Source organism: Lepidothrix coronata, unplaced genomic scaffold (assembly GCF_001604755.1).
Source record: "Lepidothrix coronata isolate B3197 unplaced genomic scaffold, Lepidothrix_coronata-1.0 Scaffold51, whole genome shotgun sequence".
In the NCBI taxonomy this organism is placed as follows: Eukaryota; Metazoa; Chordata; class Aves; order Passeriformes; family Pipridae; genus Lepidothrix; species Lepidothrix coronata.
Window position 1 is genome coordinate 2,774,432 of NW_016690231.1, and position 20,616 is coordinate 2,795,047.

At 48.4% G+C, this 20,616-nt stretch overlaps 1 protein-coding gene across 2 annotated transcripts in view; it reads right to left on the reverse strand.

Annotated features, from left to right (window-relative positions):
• Positions 1–20,616, reverse strand: part of MMP17 (matrix metallopeptidase 17) — a 59,538-nt gene that overhangs the window by 24,873 nt on the left and 14,049 nt on the right. Inside the window, exon 1 of one of the 2 annotated variants that reach the window (XM_017815628.1) lies at positions 769–852. The exons of the other annotated variant lie outside the window; for it this stretch is intronic. The gene's annotated coding sequence lies outside the window, so the exon portion shown is untranslated. Of the gene's footprint in view, positions 1–768; positions 853–20,616 lie in introns of those variants that run through there. 2 annotated transcript variants of the gene reach the window in all.

The window sequence follows — 20,616 nt, forward strand, 5'->3', positions numbered from 1 at the left end:
GGGGTTCTGGCTGGTTTCCTCTCTCCCTGTAAGCAAAGCTGATCCGTAACATTGAACTTTCGTGTTCCACCTTTGCTGTGGCAGAAAATTTCACGAGGGAAAATGCAGCTGACTTGGAGACGAGAAACACCAGCAGGAATTGTCAGACTAATTATCTGTGTACCTTGTGCTTCTCAGATATTTTCTTGTCCTTAATAATGCAAACGCTAAACTTATAAACTTCCGTAAATGAAAAAATATGAAAACCTCTTCCACTGAGATAACTTCAACACGTTCCCGTCTTATTTCCACCTTTTCTTAACAAAACAAGCTTTTTTTTGCCAACTCTCATTAGCTTAAAATGTTTAAATGAAACAGTGATTTCAGCTGAATACTAAAATTCTATGAACATATTTCTTGCCTGAGCTGGCATGATAAAAACTTTTCCTTAAAAGTGTGCTGCACTAAATAAATTGACCTAATCCCATGAGAAGATTCAGCTTCAACAACTCTCTATTTCAAAAAGCAAAAAAAATGCTTCATCAGAGAATTCAGATTAAGCCAATGTCTGACCATCTTCCAGCTCCAAGAGGAGCTGGGAACGAGCATGGCTGCACTACATGAGTCATGCCATTGGTCTGGGGCTCACAGGATCCCAGCCCAGTTTTTGTGGGAATCACCTCTCTGTGGCTCCTCACCTCTAAAATGGATGTAATGGTATTTCCTGGGCTCCCACCTACTGGTTCTGTCTCCTTCCACTGGGAACTCTGTCGAGCAGTTCACACCCACCTCTGCTTTACTCTGATCGTGGGGGGCTGCTGGGCTGGATCCAGCCAACTCTTTTCACAGACACTCCCAAGAGTGGGCACACATGGTGGACTTCTGCAGGGCTGGAGTCAGCAAAGATGGGGCTGGGAGCTGGACAGACCAAGCCAAGTCCACACAATTAATCTTGTGATCCAGCTCCATTGTTCTGTATTCTGAACAATGCAGAATTAAAGGTTTCCCATTGGCTTGGGTCCAGGGAGGAAAAAAAAAAAAGAAGAAATAAAAAAAGCAAAAAGGAAGAACTGCATGCCTGGCAGAGACATCCAAACCCACCCACTCCTCTGCCCCTCCTCTCCATCATGCTGGATAAACACAGCTGCCAGCCAGAGCTCTGAGCTGCAGCACATGCCCCTACAAACCACAGCTGGGATGTTTATGGACAAAACACTGTCCCTGCGTGGGGCTGGAGGTCCCCCCTGCCCCACTGTGGATGGTGAGACTTGTGCTGTGTCCTTGGGAGTGGGGAAAAAGCTGTCACATCTTAAACTCGTGTGGCACCGGGAATGGGGTCACCCTGGGTGCTGCCCGTGCCCCATCCCCTGCAGCCTCGTGGGACCAGACATCACAACTCAAGAGATGAAGAAAACTGGAACAGAAAAAAAAATAAATCTCTACAATCCCCAAATGGTTTGATTTTGCCCTTCCCATCCCAGCATGGGCAGTACTCAATAAAAGACTAAGAAAGTCTTAAATCAACTGCTCCAAAGCAGAGTTTTCCTTTAAAAAAGGAACTGGGTTAGTGGAGACACAGTGTTGTTCCTCCACGGAGCTGCTCTGTGTGTGTGGTTGGAGACAGACTGCCCACTTGGTTGGCTAAAAATAGACTGTATTGTTCTTTTCCTCATCTGGGTTCCCATACATAATGGGGAAATGCCTGCTTCTTGCCTTCAAAAATGTTTAACGGAGTCCAAACCTGAAGATTTTTTGCAGTTTTATTTTTTTCCTTTGGAGAAGCACAGAGTTAAGAAAGATGGTAATGCAGTCCTCTCTTCAACAAACAAGACCTACTTCAGTTTTGGACTTTTTTTTACTCTTTAACCCACCTGAATGGAATACCAGGGAGCAGCCAGAGACTGGGGCTTTCCATGGCCAAATGATGACCCAGAGAAAAACACTGGCTCCAGCAGCAGTGAGGCCTCTGGTATTACTTATTCAGAGACAATTTTCAGATTAAAATGGCAATTTCATTTCTTTCATCTCTCCACTTCCTTTGTATCAATACCCTTTTGTCCCAGAACCTACTTACCTGCTTCATTTTAAAATAGACGTAGATACTGTCCCTCTTTTATGGAAGATTTATGAGCTCTGTAGGTTTGCTTTTACAAATATTAATATTATATAAGCTGATGGGCTTATTCGACTGCCACAGGCAAAGAAAAGACTCAGTCAGCAAGTTTTCTTCCTGATGATTTCTTTCTAAGGGTCGTAGGTTGGCGTTTACAAGAACACAAACTAGTTCAGGATAACAAGGAGAGGATAAACAGGATAAACAATAAAACAGAAATCAGGATAAGCAGAAAAATTCTACCCAAGCCAGCTCCACACTTCTGCCTGCTCTTGTAGCACTAAAATGACTGTGTTTCTAAAGCTTAAATCGAGTTGTTTTTCTTTTTCTCTTGATGTTGCATAAACACACGGGGGAAAAACAGCCTTAATGCTGCAGAGGCTGTAACATTCCCTTTGCTCAGGGGTGGAGATCTTTACCCTCAGTGTACCCAAGACAGGACACTGAGCTTTGCACCAGCCTGCCAGACTCCCAGGCCGGCTCCACCCCATCCCATCCTTGCCAAAGGAAGAAACTGGGTTTAAATTCCGGCCGCTGTTGGCAGGGGTGCAAGGGACACCCACAGTGCTCTCCCTGGGGCTCTCAGTGGTGACACCCATGGGCAGCTCTCCCTGGTCTGTGCCACGGCCACCGGTGCTGCTCCAGACACCTCTTTGCAGCCAGTGACTAACACTGGCTGCACATCTTTGGATTTGCAACATACACTGAGAGCATCCTGGTATGTCCCAGTTTCCAAATTTTTAGGGCAGTCCAAGGCTTTGGCAGAAGCAGGTTTTCTTCCACTCCCTTTCATTAATATCCCTTTCATTAATACTCCTTGGAAAGCTTTACCAAACTGCACCTTTTCCTCATTAGTCAAGCAACAAGTAGGTTTCATTCATTTAAAAAGGGTCTTGTCACGGTTGAGAGGTTGAACCCTCACCCTGACCTGAACCTGGCCCTAGGTTTTCCAGCAGGAACACCCTGGTCCCTCCTCTCCCCACATCCCTGGCTGCAGGAGCATAAACCACTCCAGCACTCATCTCCACGGCTCATCTCCTTGCCTTCCATGCCAGATGACCATGGAAAAACAGGCTTTGTTTTGGTGGGGTCACCGAGGGGAGAGACAACTTTGAAAGCTCCCTTTCCTGCTGGAAGTCCCGTTACACCCCGGGCTCAGCCGCGCTTCACACACGCAGGGGAAGAAAATCCAAACATGCTATTCAACAAAATTAATGACCCAGATTACTAAAATAAAGCTACGACTCAAACATCCGGAACTAATTTCTAAATTACACTTCGCTTTATCTCTACAGCTACCATTAAATAGGGTGGAAGCTTTTAAAATAATAATAATAAAAAAAAAAGAAATTTAAAAAAAAAATCACCAACACCACATGCCAGATTAAAGGAAATTGCTTTGGGCTGTTTGAGGGTTTTTCTTCCAAGTTATGGAAGGTTTACAGTATTACAATTTTTACAGTCATTTTCCTGAGATCAAAAGACCCCAGGAACTACACCCGTTAATTAGAGCAACACATATGGTGCCGCAGTCCTCGGAGGAGCGCGCTCCGCCACGGATCAGCCCCCGGGCCCCACGGAGCCAGCACTTCCCTTCCAAAGCTTGCCACGCACCCCTCTAATGAGCTATCGCACGCACGCAATCAGCTGATTAATTCATTAAGAGAAAAAACACCTGCAGTTTGGATTACAACCAGGATTTTGGGTGATGCCGCCGCTGAACCGGTTTCGTTGGCTCACGCCAGAGGAGCTGCTTGAATGCAAACAGTTCTCTAATTTGAGCGAACGCTGTGCACGGAATCCAGGGGGGAAGTTAATGCAGCTAATGATTTCCTCTCCCTACTCCTTGCTAAATGTTCCATTAGGTTAACAGCAGTGGCTTTGGAAAAGGCCGCCACCTACAAGTTCTGAAGACAGCGGGTCACCTGGCAAGGGACAGATCAGACCGTGGGATGACGCTGGATCTGGGATATCCAGGTCATTACAGATCCAGTGGAGAGAGCACCTCTGCTCCAGCACAGCTCTTCCCAGCCAGCAACTGGATGCCAACTTGGCACATCCTGTCAGACATGGTCAGGTCTTGCATGCTGCCTCAAATGCTTGTTTGCACGACTCTGCTCACGTTACCACTCTCCTGGGTGCTGGAGGAGGATGTCCTCACGGGCAAGGTGGGTGCAGAAGAGGCTGTGGTGATCTGAAGGCAAGCTTCATCCACTCTGCAGTGGATGTTACACAAGGTGTAAGCATCTCTTTGGTTGGATGGATACCCAGAGCCTTCCCAGAAACACAGAGTTAATCAAGTGATGTTGCAGAAGCAGAAGGAAATTCTCTGCAGACCACAGAAACAGCCTTTTCAACCCCTTTGAACTGAAGATCAAAGAACCAATTCCCACCCATAGAAGGCAGCAGAGCAGCGCAGTGCAGCACAATGTTTACTACAGCTGCTTTAGGTTTCTTTTCAGAGGACGAAAAAGAGACAAAACATATAAACAAGATACAGTTTATTCTGCATTTTCAACATAAATGTGTATTTTTCTTGGTGGAGATTTAATACACCAGGGCTTTAGGGAGTCCTTCAATCGCTGGATGTTTTCCAGCATGTTCTGAAAACTTCCACTCTAAGGCAATGAACGATGCAAAAAAAAAAAAAAAAAGTGTGTAATTGAAGTTCCACATGACCATCAAAAAGCAGTCTCAACAGGAACAGTTTTTTTGTTTATAAATCAGTCCTAGTTTTGCACTATGCTGCCTGTTGTGGTGAAGAATCCTTTGTCATCAACGAGTTATCTAGGAGGGAAAAGAAGAAATTCCTGGTGTCTGTTGAACTGTGATGGGAAGTTAGGTAAATGATTGAATCAGCATCCTTTTGCTACAGAAATAGCTCTAAACCATGTAACTCATCACTTAGCATGGTTTGTTAAAACAACTCTGCTCCTTCCACACAGGTGTAGTTGGAGGGTGCTGGCAGTGGGTGCAGGAATCTCTCACCTGACAGCACCATGTCCTGGTGACAGGTTAAATTAAGTGTCACCAGATACAATTCTTACAGCATTTGTAAGCCCAGAACTCCTCTCCCCACGTACCCAGCTGCCATCCACACTGAGCCAGGGAAGAGGTTTCCCTGCTCAGCACAGCACAGTAAATCACAGTGAGAGGTTGCCTCATCCCTGAAGTCACATCCTCTCTGCATGAAGGAAAACCAAAGCCAAGACTTTGTGAATTCAGGGTTTTCTGGGCACAGGACACGGGACTACCTGTGTTTTCCTGGAGGATTTTGTGCAAGGCTTGTTGGAGTCCAAAGCTGCTGGGGGGTGCTGTGAGCAGAGCCAGCTGGACAGTGTTCCTCAGGAAACATCTGCTGGATGGACAGAGGGAACTGAACGTGCCTTGACCCTCCTCTCCCCACATTCCTCCACCATGTCCCATCCATACAGCAGGGAGGGCAGCTGCTGTGGCCCACGTCCAAGGGGATTCCAGCATCAGGAGGCTCCCTGAGCCCTCTCAAACACTGGGACAAGGATGCCTGCCCTGCACGCAGTGGGGAGGCTCTGTCAGCACACAGATGTTTGGACTTTTAATTAAAATCTCCAAGCCTCTCAAGTATCTGACATAGGGCTATTGACATCACCCAAGCAGACTGCACAGAGAACTTCCAAACACTCCTATCTTCCAGCTGGATTGGGACCAAGATGAGCAAGAAAATGATGAATTCTTTTCAAAAAAGTACAAAATGCTCTTTACCAAAGTGAGAATACACAGTGAGGTTCTCCAAGGGGGGGACATGAGAGGTCCTGGTTTTGTTTAATGAGCCTGTCCAGCTCATCAGACCCGAACAGCACGTTGCTCACGGTACATGGGGAACGTCAGTGACACACTGAGAGCACAGTGGTGCTAATCTGTAAGATATATTCTCTCCTGGTCTCACCATATGAGCTCCTACTCCTTCACTTTCAATCATCAAACAAACCACATCTGGCAGTGAACTGAACAGACTGCCATACATCAAAACAAACCCTTGCTAACTCCATTTGCCAGATCCTGTGTTAGGACATGTCTTCTCCAGGATGGACTCCAGACTCAACTGGCCCGTTCACGTCTTTGTTCTCTCAGCCTCCATCCCAGGCTTCAGAGTTGAACCTCCAGCATGGCTTGACTGATTCCTCATTTACAGCAGCCAACAACATTTCACCTTGATGAACCAGCTCAGCTGCACATCTCTCTTCCACTCATGAGCTCTCAGATGAGTGGCTTCCTTCCTCCCCCTCAGAGCATCATGCTTCCCTCCAACTAACCAGGCTTGGTTTCCAAGATAACCTCAGGACACAGGCTGCCTGTTTAAATATGCTTGCAGCGTGGCTCCATATCCCTTTCAAGAGAAGGCAGAAATTCTCCAGTCCTCTGCAAAGTGGGAATTCAAAGGCTGTTATCACCATGCTCTGTGCCAGGACTGGTCCAAGGGCTGCTAACAGCAGCTGCAGTCCCTGAAAATGTGCCTCAGCAGCTTTTAGATCAGGACTTAGCTGCATCTTCCCACTTAGTTCCTAGCAATGAAAATATTGTGATGTTAAGAAATCCATAAATCAGAAGCTGTGCTGGGGTGTGAAATAGAACATCCATTTGGGAGAGAATTAAGCCCTACTTATGTCTCCTGTCCCTAGATCTATGTGACTACAGGAACAACACATTTAATACCTGGTTGGCTTTGCTGCTTCTCCCAGTCTCTTTAAAGCAGTGGTATTACAATGAGCTTTTCTTGTTGACAGGCTCTTTCTATTAGCTCTACAAGTGTCTTGAACAATTATTGATGCTCTGGGCAACTGGTGAACAGAAAAAAAAGGAGCCTTCTGTTCATGAGGAGGGCTATTAAACCAAAGGAAGCAATAACATCACAGTTCTCAAGCGACCAGCCCTCAGGTATAAACCCCAGGAACTTTGCAGAAGTACTTCAGGAGCAGCCCACAGGTTGGATGGGCTGGAAGAAATCACCCAGGGAACAGTGGCAGATGGAAAAAAGAGCCCTGCATCACCACAGGGTGTTGGACAATTTGCAAAACATGACAAAAAATATCTTTAATTATTAAAACAAACTAACCAAAATGAATAATTTAACCTGCTATGACTAGTCCAGGGCATTTTCCTGTGGCTACCAAATGACTCTGCTCTCAGTGAGAACCGGTGTTAATCATGACCCAGGACCAAAGCAGCTTTGCAGAAAACAACCAGAACAGAAACAGAAAGCAAACAAACCCACAGATTACACTCCTCCCCAGAGGGACTCGAATATACAGTGCCTGACTTTGGCAAACAAGCTGAACCACACAACACAGAGCTGGCTTTTACCAGCACTTCCCTCACCCCAAATGCTAATTTAAGGAGTAATAAATCTGCCTGTCTTTACACACTGTTACTTAGGTATTACAAGCCATGCTGAATTACACAGCACCACCCATGTATGTACCAGACCCCCATGGCTGGGCAAACAGCAAAAACCAGCTGTGCTCAGGGCAGCTTGGCACCGTTTACTGGAGGAAGAGGGAAGCCATGGGCTACACAGTGACCCAGCAGCCTGCAGTTAGGGCACTTCTTTAAGCACAGGCATTTTAGTTGCTCGGGATCATCTCCAGGGTCATGTAAGGGGGGGGTTGAAGCCTGGGGCTTCAGGGAAGCCCTCGTCTTGCACAGTGTCCCCCCAAACTGAGGCTTGGTGGGGGGGAGCAGGCTGAGCTGAGCATCATCTGTGAGCAACAACATCCCTAATTAGGAGTCCTCCTTCCCAGCTCTGATTGCTAGCAGCAAGAAGCCTCAGAGATGCCTGTTGTGACTGAAGGCACTGGCCACAGCAGCCACTCGGTCAGAGGTGACACATTATGCACAGGCTGCAGACAATAAATAATATTTCCATGGCTTTGAATGTTCCCTTGAAGAACACTGGTACAGAGTGTTGTTGTGACTCATGTCTATCTGAGAGGACAGGGGGCTGGGTAGGCAGGCACTGAAGGACAGACTGTCCTGATGTGCCCCCACAGAGCTTCAAACAACCCCTTTGGGAGGCTGGTCCCCCACAGGCACCAGCATCCCTGGGGCACCAACCCTGCAGTTCCTGCCAGCTGCCTCAGTGCCACATGCCCATGGCCACAGGGTCACCCTGCTGCCACTGGCTTCTTCTCACCAGCCTGCAGACCTCCAAACTCTGTGTTAATTTTCACATGGCCTTGGATGGGTGGGGGGCAGCAGTGCCCCAAATCCGTTGTGCAGGGAGGAGCCTTTCCCAGCATGATGGGCACCTGCCTGACCCCAACCATGTGCAGCACCTTGGATCCAACCCTGACCTTAATTACAACAGTGTCTCTTCAGTCCTGATCACACAAACATGGGATGTGGAAACTAAAGGCAGTGCCTGTGATTTTACACATCAAAAGCCACTCCAGGGTGGTGATAAAGGCACAGGCTGTCCCCACCAAACCCCAGTCTGTGTCTCTGCACGTCCCCCCCCAGCACAGCTGCAACAGGCACAGTTATGCACAAGGATCATCTCTCCCCCACTGGGTAGAAAACGATGAAGTAAAAAGATTATAAAACTTACATATTTGAAAAAGCTCTAATGGGAAAATATCCCCAATCTTCTGTGGCCTCTCCGTGGTGCTGATACAGCCTGACACAGCTGGAGGCATCCCTCACCTTTTTAAGTGTAAACAGCCAGATTTTACATACCTGTTAGAGCTATTTGCAGTGCAGACAGATATTGAGATTAAGGGGTTTCAGCTTCCCAGCAGTGCAGCCTATGCTGACAGCCAGGTGAAAGGATCCCATCCGGCTGCCCCAGCACCCCTGGTTCGTTTGCCTTTTGCATCATAACCCATACAGCATAAGCAATAAAGGAAGATGGATGTTTCTATCTTGCTGACTCTTTGCTAAAAGTACACTTCCCCTCTGTGAGGGCTGTCAAGGCAGGACAAGGCAGATGGCTCCAGTCATGGGCAGCCACTGCTCCGTGCTCATGAGATTTATGCAGAAATTCATCCCCTGGTCCCTTCCAGAGATCTATTCCAGCAGGAACGATGCAGACTATCTTTTGATACAAATCAAACTCATTAAATGGAGAGGTCTCGCATTCCTACATAAGCAGAATATGAAATGCAGAGAAACTCCTGGAACAGAGCATCCTGCACAGCAGAGCAGAAATCCATCTGGTAAATTGGATACATTTATACATGCCAGGTTTGTTTTGCCCTTTTTTTTTTTTTTTAAAGCCTCATATATTTTTACTTCTTCAGCATCACGACACGAGGTCTGTCAACACGTTTGATCGAAAATGTCAAAGTGACCATTTGTATCACGTCAGGAGCAGACTTGCTCTCCCTGTGACACCAGGACACCTCTTCATCAGGAGCAGAGACATGCCCTGGCATGTTGAACGGGCCACCGCTCTCTCTGGCCATATATATCAAGTCCCATTTGTTAACTATATGGAAGCCAACCATCCAGACCTGCTGTCTCCTGCCCTAAATACCACAAGAACGATTTCATCTCCTGCTGAACCTTGTTCAGAAATGTAATCAGCATCATCCTGCAACTGCAGAGTCTGTAGGTGCTGCCAGTTCGACTAAGACTGCCCACAGTTTGCTGACACATCTATTTCCAAAGCTCGCAAAGCTGGGCAATACACAGGGACAAGGACCTGCAAGCGGTCGTGGTTGCAGCACCCTGGGGCTCAAGGGCTTGGAGCAGTGATGCTACAACAGACAGTTATGGAGAGAGGCCAAGTAAACCCGCCAGAGAGGTTGAAGAAGACAGAACGAGCATATCCTTGGAGGGACCAAGGCAAAGCAACAGGTTCTGCTGACTGCCTGGCAGAGGGTTTTGCCTCGACCACCAATGAGCTTGTTCATGCAGGTGATTAATTTCTTCTTCCTAAAGAGTGGGGTGAATCCTGTTCCTCCTTACCAGTGTGCCAGTTGCTTTGCTTGTGAAAGGAAAGATGTTGCTGTGCTCAAATAGCAGCTGGCACAGGAGAGCCATAAAAATATCAGTAAGTAAGTGTTACTCCCTCTTTTCCACAGGAGCGAGATAATTTGACCTTTCCAGACACCTGCCTCTTTCTGCAGCTCCAGCCCTGCCTTTCAGAAGATGTTTTGGGGTACATCCAGCAAGGGTAGCACAGAGAGCTTTCAAGCAGCATTAAGCAGGTTTGATGATGGGACCCGTCTAGCTGTGATAATAAATTAGCTTTGTTTTTTATCAGTTTTTGTTTTCTTTTTTTCCCTATATGCCACAGCTGCTGGTGCAGATTTTATCCTTTATTTTCTTCCACAGCAAGGACACAGGCACCTCGGTGTGAGCAGATCTGCTGCTGTGGTGCAATTAACCCACTTTGTCAGACAGCTGTCCCCGAGCAGGGCCAGAGCAGCAGCCACTGAGGTAGGAAATGGCTCCTTCCTCAGAGGGATGCAACTTCCAAAGCATAATTAGGGCAATTTCAACAACCAAGCCTTTAAACCAAGTTAACCTTGTTCTTGGTAAAATAACCAATGAAATCAAAACACACACCCCTAAGTTAATGCAAATTTAAGCATATTCATGTAATTTCCTAATCTAGCAGCACCAAAATGAACATTCTTCTAGCAATGGTAGAAATGATAATCCTCAGTGAGTGATAGCATCTCTGGCTCCGAGGCTGCTGTCCCACAGGGATACACAGAGCCCATCCTTCCCCCAGAGGGATCTCTCTGTGTCAGGAAGAGAAATGGCAAAAGGGAAGCAGGGAGGAGGAGGAGGGGTGGGCTGGAGTCACACTGCAGGGAGCATATGTCCCACACCTCCTGGGGAAGATGGCCTGGCCACCAAACCTCGGTGCCTCTCAGCAAGCAGTGGTTTATAGTCTGCATTATTGGCTGGCCTTTTTCCTGCTTAAAGCCTCAGGTTAAAAATAGACCAATGGGTTGTTGGTTTTTTTGTTTTTGTTTTTTTTTTTTTTTTTTTAAATTTGGCTTTTAAATTTTATTTTAACTACTATTTTTTATCTTTTGGGCAGTACCTGCAGCTGACAGGCTGGGGAGGTGGCAGTGATGCTGTCAGCAGGCTGCTCATCAGCACACATCAGGCCAGAATGGTTAACAAACCCCTCGAACCCCTCATAACCTGTTTCATTTCCTTTTCTTCATTTAATGCCACCATTTTTAAGTCCCTTGGGAAAAGCTGGGTTTGCATGTGAGTGTCCTGTGAGTTTTCCACAGGTTTCTGTGAACAGGGACACAGACAAGTGCCTGTATTTAGTGAAGTTATGTCAGCTGGCTGTGTGGGAAGAGAGAAGAGTTTGCAAGAGCCTTTCTTTCTATTTTCTCTCCTTTATTTCATTAAGTGAATGCCTTTGGCCATTCTTTGCCTCTCCTTTCTGCTTTGCAAACAAGCCATTAGTGTGGCTCAGGGACCATGGCCTGGCACAGTGGGTGGCTGCAGGCAGAGAAAGTGAGGCATGCAGGGCTCCCCAAGGACCCCCAAATAAAAGCACTTGTGGTCCCAATTAAACAAAACTCCCTGGGTGGGAAAGTCGATTGGATTTGGCTATTGGGGGCTGTGTTGCCCAATTCCCTGTAAATGTGGGGACATCCCAGCCAGCACAGGGGGACAAAGACCAGCCAAGTCCGACAAGGAGAGGGACAAAGCCAGCAGAAACCTTTGTCAGCTGTGTTACCACTAAGGCAGAGCCATGGCAGGGTGCTTAGATGCAACAGGGGCTTGGCAGGGTGAATTTTACTTGATGTGGCAAAGAAATTGAGGTGGGCATGGCTCCCCTTCCCCTGCACATCCAATTAAAAATGAACAGGCATCTGCTGCATCTTTGCCTTCTCCTTGCTCCCCTGGATTTGCCCCACCATGAGCAGCACAAGGCTTCTCCACTAACCAGGTACAGCAGGAGCAGAACAAGGACAGGAGAAGAAATAACTGAGCTGCTGCAAAGGTAAAGTTACTCCACAGCAGCCAAAACCAGATATCAGAGCCCCTTCCTCTGCCACTGCTCTTGGACTAACAATCCAGAGGGAAGTGGCTTCTCCCAGCCTGTGCTGATGTCAGTCATCCCAACACTTCATTTTGACCTGCCTCTTTCCTTGCTTTAATACAAAGTCCTCGCTTGACTTTGGCCAATCCATCCATCAGGCTGAGCTTTCAAAGCAATAAAAGAAGATGTCCAAAGTCCATCTAGCAGACAAGGGGAAGAAATCTTGCAGGCAGGACTCGCTGCAAGGCAGGACAGCATTGTGATGTATACATTCTGTGAATTAATGCCTTTTAGCTCAGCTAGTAAGACTTGAATCTTTTCCAGCCCACAGGCTCGTGGCTTTACTGAGAAGCAAGTATTGACTTTGAAAAAGGCCAAGATAATTTTATGACCATCAGGAATATTTCAAGCTATACCAAGCCACATAATGGCAACGGGTGGGGGGAGGGAGGGGGAAGAAAGAAATCAAATCAGTTCATATATATCAGGTTTTAATTACTGACTGACAACAGCCAGGAAGGACTCTTTCCTTTCAGAAGCAGCATTTCATCCACTGTTATGGACAGGGCTGGCACGAGCCAAGAGCACATCTGCCCTTCATGGGACGGGCTCAGAGTTGGAGCAGTGAGAACTGTGCTCCCACCAGAGCTCCTGGAGCCAGTGTCCTTCACTGGCAACCCTCCTCTCCACCACCACACTGGACTCATGAGTCCAGCTGTATACCAGGGTGGAAAGACACATTTCTCCCCACAAACTGCCCAAATAAAGAGGGCAAGGCACCAGTATGGAGCTTACACCAGAGCTCCAGAGGAAAACAGGGAGAAAACACACAGGAGACAGTTTCTCTGCAACCAACTCAGGAAAAAAAGGAAAGATAATTGGGTGGAGAAGCTAAAGAATCAAACAGGAGCCCAAATATATCATATTAATTGGAGGAGGAGTCCCTTTCCTTCTCCATTACCCACCCCCTCAGTCAGACCCAGCCTCAGCCACAGCTCACACCACGTGGGAGTACAAACATGTCAGCAGAAGGCGTCCTTCGATGGATGGATGGGGAGGGAGGAACAGAAGGAAATCTATTTGGGTTGCTCTGACACAATTTAATCTGACTAAAAGCCGCCACCACAAAGGCAGCAGCAGGCGGGTGCCCACAGTAACCCCAGCAGGGCCCACTTTAATGGACTTTTTGTTTGCTCCGTGTATAAGTGAGCACATTGAATGCCATCATCTTGTACTATAAGCAGCATTAAAGCAGCTTCCTGGCTCTCAGGGCACGAGGGGCTGACAACTCAGCCTTGGGGCCCACACAGTGGGATGCCAGGGTGGGCAGGCACCACCAGTCACACCCAAAGCCTGGCACGTGGAAAAGCAGCACGTGAGGTGGGTTAGGAAGTGCAAGGAGAAGGCAAGAACTGCACACTCTGATAAAGACATCACAGACTGCTTGGTAAGAGGAGGCAAGTGTCAGCCAAGAGCAGACAGATCCCAGTGAAGATCTGGCTAAACAGAAAATTGCAGCAGTGACCTGCATTCCAAGGATTACCAAAGCAAAGGCAGGTTCAAGAAGGAACTGGTGCTGGGATAAGCCTCACCCCCACGGATGCTGCCAAGTCTGCACAAGCCCACCACCTCCTGCTGCCCTCCAACCCCCAGGCTGGGGGGCAGGCACATTGCAAGAGGCAGGGGGCTTTCCACAGCACACTGTGCCAGCCAGGAGCATCACTCATGCAGTTATTCACCCCCCCAGCATGCCCCATGTGCAGCATCTGCATCCTGCCTGGCTTGCCAAGCACTCCAGGGCAATGCTGCCCACAAAATCATCACAATTCCCCCTGGGGGTTAGGTACTGACAAACAGGCAGGTGGCCCCTTGCTCCCCTGCCTTTGCACCCACTGCTTCATCCTCCTGCCTGTGCCCAACGCCTTGGAGATGATCCCTGACACCTTGGGCAGCCTGATGAGAACATTCCCAACAATAAATCCACCACCACAGCAAAACTATTAGGAGAAGGCAAGCAAGCTTGCTGGACAAGAAAACTTCCATCAAACAACTACAAGCAGAATAATTTCAAGACACATTTGACCTGAAGAGCAAGAAAAATCACATGAGTGTGTGGCTCAGGCCTCCCCCTGTTGCTGGAGGCTCCACTGGTTCCCCACACGAGCAGGGCTGAGCACACTCCTGGCCAGCACAGGCAGGACCTGGGCACACACCAGGCAGATGCCAGCTGTCCAGTCACACAAGGACAGCAGAGGTGAAGCCAAAATTCCCTCCTACCTGTGCAGATGAGTGGGGAGTAGGAGGCAGTGGGTAAGTGGGGAACAGGCGGGAACGGGAGCCCTCCCCGGAGCCCCAACGTGTAAGTGCATTTTAATGTTACATAAGGGTGGACTTTACAGCAAGGCTCCCTTGGAACTGCATCTTGTAAGGAAAGGTTAAAGCTTAAATTATTCTCTCTGAAACTGGAGGCTCAGAAGTCTTTCATGTTGCTTGAGGTCCTGGAAGCTGGAAGTGCAGCCCCACGTGGGGTCTGGCTGCAGCAGGACTTGAGGCTTCGAGGGAAAATAGAGAGTTTGCAGGAGATGACATTTCTTTTCATTTGCACACTCACCACAGTGAGGGCTCCAGCTGGGACTAGCGAGAGAAGTGGTGAAACCACATTTTTTTAATTAAAGAGCTGGCTCAGTATGTTCTCATTCAAACTCATTTTGTGGCTTTTTTGACCGTGAGTCTCCAGGGCACCCCAGGGTAAACCTGCATCCTGAGACACTGCCCTTCCCCGTCCCCTTGGTTAATTAGAGGGACAGAGCAGGTCCAGTGTGGCCAGCACTCCCTGGGGCACCTGTGGGGCCGTGATCCCCCCCTCATCCAGCACCCCTCACAGCAGACCTGCCCCACGGGAGCAGGACATGGCATTTTCTGTCACAGATGCAGGATGCTCCAGAGTAGTGTTTAAGGAAGTTTTGGTCCAGCTTCTCTCAACAGCCACTGCCCATCAGCCACACGCCTGCAGGGAGAGCTTCCTATCCTATGGAAATTATTCCCAGTCTGGCCTCTTGCAGTTCAGTGTCTGAGCTCTACACCATGACAATAAATAGATTAGTTCATAGGGAGAAAATATTGACTGCTTCTCATAAGGGTGTGTCTGAACCCCTCAGTGCACCCTCAAAAGGCTGTGAGCACCCTGAAACCTGGAAACAGGAAGACACTAATGAAGAGATACAATAAAAACAGACTATTAAGCAATTTGAAGACTTTGTTTTTCTACCTTGTCATATGATGTCCCACTCTCCATGCCCAGGAGTTGGGGTAGAAGGGGGAAGATGGGACCACTAACCCCAAGAGACCAGCCAGGGCCCTGCTCCAGGCAGCTCTGAAACATCTTTAGCAAGAGCAGGAGCCAAACCCAGCCAGGGAGAGGCTTCAGGGGCTGATTACTCAGCCTAATAAGTTAGTTGAGATGCTGAAGCAGCTACATAAAGAACATATAGTTATGTATCATTTTAATTATGCATATAATGGCTTTATCTTTTTGCTACCTTATTTCATTATTGAAAACCTTTTTTCACGTGTACGTTTTAATTCTCAAATCCAGCCACCAACCGAACTACTTATAAATAATTTAATGCACAACAAGGCACCAATTCCTCCAAAAGCAGCAATCCTGGAATGAGGCCACTAGAAACTCTCTCAGCATCTGACACTTTAATGTCCTACTGGCTGTACTGCACCCAGAAGGCAGCAATATATGGCTCCTCCAAGCTACACACGCTCATTTAGGATCTGTAGCTGAGAAACTTGTGCAAGAAAAGCATCTCTAGGTGATCATCAATATACAAGAGAGGTCTTTGGTTTGCACCAAGGCAGGAGAGACTGCCAGGGAGTTTGTGACACCAGCTTGCAAGCTGCACAGAGAGAAAAAAGAGAAACCTTCAGCTGCACGGTCCTCTCTGCCCTGGAGACCCATAACCAGCTACACAGATTGGGCTGGGCGAGAACACTCCCCTGTCAAAGTCCTTTGGCACCACACCACCACACTTAGGGTGGAGAAGTTATTCCAGCACATCAAAACATACAGAGCAACGAAGGTCTGATAGCAGCTGCTGAACACCAGCATCCCTGCAAAATAAACCCAGGAGAGCTGAAGAGAGACCCTCACCTCCCAGCTGTACTTGGAGGAAACACTGCTAGTTACCCTCATCCACAGCCAGTGTTTGCTTAGCAGACAAATTTTTCTAATTATGTTTGTCAGCTTCTCTAATTACACGAGATATGCAGCATAACACCTTAATTTTTCATATATCTGCCTGCCTTTCTCCTTCCAATAAAATGAAATTAAAAACAAATCCACTCCTGCAGCCTCCTTCCCAGTGGAAGTAAGACTTTCACCACAGGTATCCACACAGCCAGGCTTTTACCTTACATTTTTTCACTGCATTTATTCCTCCAGTGAAGATGCATTAAAAATGTATAGGTTAAAACAACAGATACCTGCAGATGAAGTTGGGTTGGTTTTTTTCCCCCTCTCTCTTGGTCCTGCTACAATGAGCATTTCTGCCTGAGACCCAGTGAGGTCAATGGGAATAAGCAGGTGCTTAACTTTTATGCATGTGAATAAATTACTGAAGAGAGTACACATGTGCATATTTTACTGATTGCTGAATCAGTGCTTTTAAGCCATCAAATTGGATCAGCCCAATTGCCATCACAAAGAACCTTTTTGCTTCCCCACCACTGAGGCAAGACCTCCTTAAACTGATTATTTTTGCATTACTCAATGGAAGGGGAGAGATGTGGGGAGCTTCCCTGGGTCCCTGCTCCCACCAACCCTTCCCACGGGGCACCTGTGCTCTGTCTTTGGCTCAGGTCAGGTGTGGGAGTGGCTGCTGAGGCAGCTGTGTGGCATTGCAAAGGTGGGGTGACTGCATCCACCTGCTGGGGGGTCACACTCTGCATTTGCTGCTTTTCCATGTGCGAGGTGGAAGGAGCACAGGCCAGCCTTCAGCTCCACAGTAAGATGGGAGACTAAGACATATTCCAAGGTGACATCAGGTTTTGCCAGTAGCCCTAAAATGAAACTGCACCTGGCATTAAACTGAGAGTGGTTTTAGGTGCTGAAAACAGTCTAAATTGGTGCTACAACAGGGTGGCAAAACATTTGCAGCTGATGGTGTCAAATGAAGTGCAGGCAGCACTTCATCTGAATGACTGCCTGGACAGTGAGTTTCCTCCAAATCCCTCCCACAGAAAAACTCAGAGCACTTGCTAATGTTGGTAAGGGGGGTGCCCTGGATTGCCCTGGCACTGCCTGTGCCCACCCGTTCTGCAGTGGCCCAATCCTGCATCCTGCAGGCAGAATCCTGCCTGAGCTGCTGCGGGCAGGGCTGGGCAGGCTCTGCCCCTACCTGCTAGCTCCTTCCCAACCCCAAAAACCAAAGGGTCAGCTGTTTGCCAAGTATTTCCCAAACCACAGCCCCCATCTCTCCAGCCCCATTTATACATGACCAGGAGGGGTTTGTGCAGACTGGGTTAACTCCTATTTTTGGCATCCTCAAGATCGTCAGGCCACGGTCCCATGGCTGTGGCCCCATCACCCTCTGCTCCTCCCCGTGCTTTTATCTGGTGTGGGAGCACCAGCACCCTCCCAGGAGCAAACAGCCTCTGCAAAGGGGCTTTATCTTTGCTGGCAGAGAACCTTGAAGGTTCAGAAGGCGGCGAGGGAAATTAGTGCTGTCAAAATCAAAGCTGCTGTAATTAAACAGGCGTGTCTGCTGTCCCAGGGAGGTGGTTGGCAGAGGAGCAGTTGTGAGCAGGGACATGAGGGAACTCACACACACAAGGCAAAATCTCATCCCACTCCACAGCAAGCTGTGCCAGCCCCAGGGCTGTGGCTGGTGCTGGCAGCAGTGTCACAAAGCTGCTGAGCTGTGTCCCACTCCCATGCACTGGTTCAGCCTGAGGACCCTCATCCCGCTGTTCCAAGCTCATCTTCACCCCACAACTCAAAACTTACCCTTTCTTTGTTCAAAGCTAAGAAAATCTTCCAGGAAGAAGGAAGGGGAGGGAGAAAAGAGCAGCTTCTAGGGCACTTTCCAGCCTGATGTGCAGAAGCCAATTACCCAAAACAGAGGTGAATTGATGGAAAAGGCTCTTGGCTGTGGGGAAAGGCAGCAGCTGGCCTTTCCCAGGGCTGCTCACAGCCCGGATCGATGCTGCTCTGTGGCTGCCATCCACTCTCCAGATTTCTATTTGTTCCAGTGATGGGTTGCCAAGGTGTCAAAGTCAAATCATTTGAATTGCTCGCCAGGTGAAAGATACTCAAGGTTCAAAATTGCACCTTGACCCAGTTGGGTCATTTTGCAGCAATTATCACCAGTTTCTACGGTGGAAGATTGTAAGAGTTCAGAGGAGAAGGAAAAATGGCTTGTCCTTTCTTCACCTTGCATACAAATGAAAAACAAATGTGATCTTCTTGCTCTTGACATAACCATGCTTTAAAGAGCTTCACAAACATCCATTTCCTCATTTGAGCTCACACAGAAGACATATTATCTCTTTTAAATATGACTTCTCCTTGGCAGTGTGCAGCCTATTCCCTATCTTTAACATTTTAAGAAGCCGCCAAGTGGTTATTTGCAAAACTGACGGTAGGAGATGGATATAATCTATTTTAAACCTCGGCAAAATTGGCCAATTTCATGAGGTTTGAACATACGGCTGAATTAATCAAGTCACACAGATTATGAAATGTGAAACACATCCCCCCCCCAGCTCTCCACCCGCATGGGAGTGATTTGGAAAAAGCCCAACCATCTCACGGCACAGCGAGGAGAGAGGGAAATAACGAGAAAGAGAATGGTTTCCAACACACAAAGCCTTCCCAAGCAGTGATGCTCTCCCTTGCAGAGCTTCTCTGTCTTGTGAGACTTCCACCTCCACTGGCCTTTTTGTCATCACCACACTCTGCTCCTTCAGTGGTGAAGCCCAGGGAAACTGGGAGTGGTGCTTTTGGACTCTGCACCCACCCTGTGCTGCCTCTGCTGCAGCGGGGCTGGATCCAGCCCTTTCTTCCCTCTTCCCAGATGCTTTGGTTACCTCCTGCCTTTCCCTGCTGCCCTCTGCATGGGTAGCAGCACAACAGGTTCCACTCCCCAGGAAAGCAGCCCCTATGCTGGCTGGAAGCAAATTCACCCTTTCCAGGGGAAATAAATCCAGGAAAAGGCATTTCCTCCAGCATTAAAATTCCAGGCTCCTCTGACTTACTTGATCTCATTTGCGAGGTCTTGCTATTCAGTCCTTTGGAGACTTTGTTTATTGCCTTGTTTTTCTTTTGTTTTAAATGGCTGAAGTTATAGTTTTAGCAGAGAATGAGGCAAAAAATATTGAATCACAGGCAAAACTGTCTGGGGCTGGCTGTGGCTTCCATCTTTTGCTAAAGATATGGCATCACACACTGAATGCTCCTTCCAGTGTGGGTCACTGGCTTGGAGCAGGGGGCACCAGCAGAGTAAGGCTGGTGTTAGTGAGGAAGCTGCTCACTTGCTTCTGTGAAAATTTCTTCAGCTGCCACCCTCCCTCAGGCCCCGTGAACGGGCAGATGATGCACCAGAAGAGCTCCAAAAGCTAATTCTCCTTCTACTTGCCACCATGAAGCAGCTCTGGATGCTTTACTCAAAGCCAAGATTTTTCTCAGGACGGGGGACCCACACCAGGCATCCAAGTCTTAAGCTCGTGCCTGTAAAACCCCAGCAACGCTGGATCCCGCCTGGGTGCTTCCACTGCTCCCAGGAACAGCAGCAGGTCCCAGACCTGGCTTCTTCCCCAGGCACAGGGCGACTTTGATTCCCTGGTGCTGACCTTCCCAGACTGCTGGCTTGCTGCCTGTCCTCCTGCCCTACCATCAGCAGCAGGCAAAAGCTTCCTAGCACATGCCCTGCCCCGTAGGACCTGTGCCAGCCAGCCCTGCACGGGGCACTGGGCAGCAGCAGCTCCTCTAAGCCAGTCAGTTATGTGGTAAATTATTCAGAGTGGCAGCAGTTGCCAGGAGCAGAGGAAACACTGGCAGGAGCAGGAGCATGGCTCCACGACAGCAGGGAGAGCTCTTGAACAATGGCTGCATCACCTACAGAGCTGCCAGATCCATCACCCAAGATGCTGGACCCATGGAGCAACTTGGAAGATAAGGTAGAGGTTTCCAGCGATGGCAGCAAGAGGACCTGGATATGCACCAACAGGGATTTTCTCTCACATCCCACCATTCCCTAGGCTCTGCTCCAACACAGTCTGTTGTTTCTGAGGGTGCAGGCAGCAGCATCAGTCCTATGGACACCTTCTCCTGCCAAACACAGCCCGCCCAGAGCTGAACTGAGCCCTCCCTTGCTCCCGGCACCCTGGGACAGGCAGCATCTCCCAGGCACAGCCTGGGGCTGTGCAGAGCCAGGGAGGGCTGGATGTGGTTGGAATGCAAACAGGCTGGGGACAAGAAGACAAATGGCTCTGGGGGAAATACGATGACCTCCCCGGCGGT